The 6,000-nt window shown below is 41.8% G+C and overlaps 1 long non-coding RNA gene across 2 annotated transcripts in view; it reads right to left on the minus strand.

Annotated features, from left to right (window-relative positions):
* Positions 1 to 462, minus strand: part of LOC143658002 (uncharacterized) — a 342,442-nt gene extending 341,980 nt beyond the window's left edge. For both annotated transcript variants that reach the window (XR_013163058.1, XR_013163057.1), the window contains exon 1: positions 401 to 462. This is a non-coding gene — a long non-coding RNA (uncharacterized LOC143658002). The remainder of the gene's footprint in view (positions 1 to 400) is intronic.
* Between the last annotated feature and the right edge of the window lie 5,538 nt (positions 463 to 6,000).

Below are 6,000 nucleotides of genomic sequence, written 5' to 3' on the forward strand. Positions count from 1 at the left end.
CTCTTCGGTTTAAATTACTGAACAATTAGAGTTATGAGAGGGTAATTCCAGGCTGAGTCCAGCCCTGCACACGGCTCATTTTTTTGTTATTGTTGCTGTTAAATGGCTACACTGAAGCATATACAGAAGTATATTGGTGGCAGTGTTTGAGGGCAATGAAATTATGCAGAGTTTAAGCAGATACCCTCTTTGTTTAAGACAAAAGGTATGCCCGTAATTCATCACATCTTTAAGATCACAGTCTTAAATACACACACACACACACACACACACACATTGAGAATCAGCCCTGAAAGGAAACAGCTCTATCCTCTAGTACTTGGCTATCTCCTTGCAGCCTGAAGGTAGAAATAATGAGCCTGCAGAAGGGAGTGACAGATTTTATCTAGGAGACACTGACCTGAATGACTCCATTAGCATCGTTCCAAATGAAAAGTTACCCTCCCTCTACGGGGATCAGAGGGGGCTGCCGGGAGACAGGAAGCACTGGGAGGTTTGACTTCCCTTTGGAACCAGATCCTTCCCCCAGAACCAAGGACATGTCATGCCCCCACCCCCCACACGCCATGGAAGCCAAGCCTGTCTATTTCTGTACCAACTTGCCTGCTACTGAATAAGAGCCACTCAAATCAATGCATGCTCCCTACCCCCTCCCCTCTCTAATTGGAATCCACAGCCCCTTTGGGCTCCCTTCACTGGGGTCCCGACTGCCCAAGGGGACTGATGCCCTCCAGCCCAGCCCCGTGATTTATCACTCACCAATTTCCCTTCTAGCGTATTTTTTTCTTGTGGAAAATCAAAACTATTTGTACTCCCCCAAAGATCTGACTTTCCAGAGTGAACTATCATTTCCAGTTCTGAGCCAGGATGGGAGGTCAAGGGGGAATGGCGATGATGGGGTTTTGGGGGTAAAAAGACACATACACACTCACTTAGTCCCTATAGATTAGGCAAAAGTACTTCATTCAACTATGTAGATGTTCATTCATTCTGAGATGAAGGTTCACTGGACTTTCACCTTTCATTTCGGCGCCAAATGATTTTTTACTCTAGAGATGCTGCTGCCAAAAAAGTTTGGATTTAACGTGACTATGAATCCAAATTTGACCATTTACTTCCTTTAGGAACTTGTGCAAGTTTAAGCCACTTGGTTCAATTCCTTTTAAGAGTACAGTTCATTCATCAACAAAACAGAGACATCACTTTCTACTTTTCAGAATCATGCTGTAAATTAAATGCAAACAATTAGGCACCTAAAACAGTGCCTGGCACATACAAGAAGTTCAGTAAATGCGGACTAACAATTAGAAGAAGAATATTTAAATGAACTCAATTAGCCCAAAGCCAAGAATTCCACATGCAGAGGTAGCCTATAAGCATGTAAGGCCTGTAGAAGTAGTTCGACCCGGCCTTCCATCCATGTGATAAAAGGAAAGTTTCTTAAGCCTTGTACTTCCCCAAGTATCATGTTGGGCAGCCCCACATGGCTAATTCTAGCTTGGTTTCTGATGAATTTAAGAGCTTCAAGAACCCAAGTGACAGCTGAGCGGCAGGCACCGGTTAGCACCCCAAGCTGTGATGGCCCCTCACTGCGGGGAGCATCTCAGTAGGTCAGAACTGGCTGAAAGCCATGGAATAAGTGTGGTGCATCTTTCAAGAGCACTGTTTTTACTGGATGGTGAGTAATTCAAAATGTAACTTGAAAATTACAACAAACATGGATATATTGGCTAAGTAATGGAGGAAAAAGAAGATTTTTGGGCTTCAAATACAGAACTTCAAAGGAAATCTAGGCTTGCAAGAGGCTATTTCAGGCTCTTCCCCCAGGAGAGGCTCTCTCCTTTGCCCTAAGCAGCACCGGGAAACACTGGTTCTCCACTCAACTTCAGGATAACCTGTGAGGCAGATTTATTATCACCATTTCATAGGTGAAGAATGGGGCAAAATTCATCTGCAGTGGCAGGAAATACATCAGCGGTTTCCTAGGGCCAGGGCCAAGGGAACTGAGCACAAAACAGCATGAAGCAATATTTTGGGGTGACAGAAGTATTCTAGGTCTTGATTGAAGGTGAAGTTGCATGGCTGCATATATTTGTCAAAAAACAAACTGTATATCCAAAACAGGTACAGCTTATTGTATGTAAAGTATCCCCCCAAAAAAGATTAGAAAACCAACCAACCAACAACCCCCAAGTATTTAACTCAGGATTAAATACAGGATGTTAACTAAGACTCTAAATGTGGAAAAAATGAGACTCTATTAGAAAACAGGGGAACTTTATGGGGATGGGATGGATGGAGAGAAAAGTGGAGAGGGTGGGGTAGGGAAGGGACCAGCGGGGAGCCATAATTTGGGATTTAGGTGCACAGGGCAAGCGTAGAGGAAAGAATGCACCTCAAGAAAGGAGAGAGGCAAGAGGAGGTAGAAGAAGAAGAAAGAGGAATGGGGCAGGGACAAAGTGAGCAGAGGCAAAGAGGAGCAAGGGTGGCAGGTGGGAAGTGGCAGCAGGGAAGTGGAGAGAGGGGTGAGCTAGGGGCCAGGAGCTGGCATGGAAAGAGGGCTCTGGGCAGGAATGGAATATCTGCACACAGCCTCTCATTCCCTGAGCCATCCAGGATTGCATTCCTTCAATTTCAGGACACAGGGGCCAGGTTCTAGGTGCCCCTCCCCACTTAATAGTCTAGGACAGTGTTTCAAAACCCTGGCAGGGATATTCACAATCCTGAAAATGCAAACTACCATTCTCTCTTTGGCTAGATGGGGGCATTCTTTCTGGGTCTTCTCTACAGAGCTATTCTATTGTCAAACATGACCTCACCAGGGGGTTCCATACTTTAAAAGACAGCCTTATTTTCAGCTCTCCCAAATCCCCAAGGTTTTTCATTCCAAAAGGAAAGATGAATGACTAGGTTTAGTTCTTTCTTTTGGTTGGGGGTGGGGAGGAGGGGTTGGGAGAGGGGTGGGGCATAGAGGGAACAGAAAAAAAGAAAATCAACCTGAGTTTGTTGCAATGTCGCTTTTCATTTTTCAATGTTAATTTGGAAATTTACTTCAACTTACTGTGAACCTTTCCACAGAAATATAGAACACTGAACAGTGAAGTGTTTTTAAAATACTGGCAGACTCTGGTAACCGTCTGTCACTCTTTGCGGCACATAGCAATTTAAAATTATTGGCGCTCTTAAATTAAGTGCTTAAATTTGAAGGTGATCACCACTTTGAGCATGTGGATTGCACAGCTATCTCATCTATAACAGTGCTTCAATTTCCTTTAAGCAGGTCATTTTGGGGAGCGATAAGGGAGTCTGATTGCCCAGCATGCATTGATTTAAAACTACTGGAGTTGTCAATTCATTTCTACAAGCACTTCTGTTTGGGTGCAATCTTGCTCTGATGGCTGAAATTGGTCCAAATTGGCCTATATTGCACATGCCCAAAACGCTAATGTATTGTGGTAATCTTTCTTTTGGGGGGGCGAAATTAACAATCATTTCTGGCTTAGCCAAAAACAGCACGCCAGCAGATGTATTTGCCTTTCAAAAACACAAGGTCATCCAGGTGGGATTTTTCAGTGTGTCTGATGGCAAAAAGATATAAAGGTGAACTATGTATTAGTTTTTCCACAGATGTTTGGCCCAGCATACTGTATTCAATGTCTCAGAAATAACATGAATTATATCAGAATGCAATGCCTGTTGTTGAATTCTGTGTCCTTGCTGCAACTCACAAGTTAACATTTTATGGCATCTGAAATACTGATAAATCACTGGGTTTTGCAACTGTCCGTACACAGAGAATAAAAAAGCTTTTCTTAAATTTGAATATACCCTAATCAAGTTACAAGGAAAAACAAACAAACAAAAAATACTAAAGAGTATTAAAAAGCAAATGAGGGGCGGGCCGCGGTGGCTCAGCGGGCAAGAGTGCTTGCCTGCCATGCCGGAGGACCTCGGTTCGATTCCCGGCCCCAGCCCATGTAAAAAACAAACAAACAAACAAAATATAATAAAACAAGAAAATGTTTAAAGATGTTTCCCTTTCTTCCATCCTTCCTTCTCTCTGTCTTTCCTTCCCTTCCTCCCTCTCTCTTTAAAAAAAAAAAAAAAAAAAAAAAAAGCAAATGAGCTGATAGACCAAATGGCTAGTACAACAGATTCCAGAATATCCTGTTCTCAAGTATCCCATGATAAAAAATTCTGCAAAACAAACAAACAAAAAATACTAAAGAGTATTAAAAAGCAAACGAGCTGATAGACCAAATGGCTAGTACAACAAATTCCAGAATATCTTGTTCTCAAGTATCCCATGATAAAAAATTTTGCTCTTAAAAATGAGTGGGGGACAGCACTGATGATAGTTAACATGCACCGAGCACTGACTATGTGCTTATCTCAAGTAATCCTCATGCCAATTCCAGGAGGTAAACTACTATTACAGTCTTCTTTTTTTTTTTTTTTCACTACTGTCATATATAACTTGTCATTTATTAGGAATAGAAATATTTTAGGGGAGGCCAAAGGAAGACAATTCACACATGCACATAATACACCCCAACGTTCTCAAAACATTTCTGTCTAGCAGCTTTATTGAGCTATAACACACATACCAAAAAATTCAGCCATTTTTAAGTATGCAATTCAAACAATTTTTAGTAAATATTATGGAATTGTCTCCACAATCCAATTTTAGAACGTTTCCAGCACCCCAAAAGTTCTCTCATGCCAGTTTGCAAGCCTCCCCCCTAGTCCAAGGCAATCTCTGATCTGCTGCATTTATAGATTTGCCTATTTTGGAAATTTACTATAAATACAAACATATAAATGGAAGCATCTGTCTTTTAGTATGTGGCATAATACTTTTGAAGTTTATGTTTTGGTATGTATCAGTAGTCCACCCTTTTCATTGCTGAATGGTATTCCCCTGCATAGATAGTCCATGGTTGATGGACATTTGGGTTGTTTCCACGTTTGTGCTATTATGGATGCTGCTGCTATAAACACTTGTGTACTGTCTTTTGTGGTGTCTCTTGTCATTTATCTTTGGTAGATACCTAGGAGGTAAATCTAAGTTTTGCTTTATAAGAAAGTGATGAATTCTTTTCCAAGGTGGCTATGTACAACGAATATAGCACCATTTTACAGAATAGGGTTAAGTGCCTTGTCCAAGATGATACAACTAATAACTGCAAAGCAGAGATTAGAAGCTGAGATTCCTGACTCCATATTCAAGCTGCTGAACTTCTCAAAGTTAAATGAGTTATTCAAGGTGACTCCCAATGGCAGAGGGCGATGCTCTGGAGAATGTGGCTGCTGTGAGCCATTAGTATCAATATTCATTGAATGAAGTGTCCAGGAAATGGGACCTGAGAGGGACATCGCACTGCCTATTACTACCCTCTCATGGAGGTTAACATATCAAGCTGTTTCTCATCTCTGAGCCTTGGCACTCTCTGATCTAACTTTGAAAACCCCATCCCACCCCTAATCCAAAATATTCTGGCTTCTTTTCACCCCTCAGGTCTTAGTTCAAATTTGAGAAAAACTAAAGGAGAAAAGGGGACTGTGTGGGTAAGTGGTAAGGGTTGGTCATCAAGAGTGGCTATAAATCTCCTGCATGATTTAAGGTCTTACATACCAATTATCGGGTAACTAGGAAAACAACAAAATCCAGCCAGTAGAAGGTACTTCTTTCCACTTTAAGTTATTTCCCTCAAAATCACAGGACTGCTTGGCATATGTATTACTCGGGACAGGATAGGTTATGCTGCAGTAACAGATAGCTCAAACCTTAGTTGCTCCAAACAAAAAAAATTTTTTTCTTGCTCACACTAAACATCGGTTGTGGGTCAACAGGGGAGGTGGCTGGGGTGGGGTACTGCTGTCAAAGTCATTTACTCAGGGTTCCAGCAGATGGATCAGCTATCAATCTAAATGTCGCCAGTCAGTAACTGGCAATCCAGAGGGAAAAAGAGCATTTTGGAGACTCTAGCTGCAGCAGTT

Source organism: Tamandua tetradactyla, chromosome 15 (assembly GCF_023851605.1).
Source record: "Tamandua tetradactyla isolate mTamTet1 chromosome 15, mTamTet1.pri, whole genome shotgun sequence".
Lineage (NCBI taxonomy): Eukaryota > Metazoa > Chordata > Mammalia > Pilosa > Myrmecophagidae > Tamandua > Tamandua tetradactyla.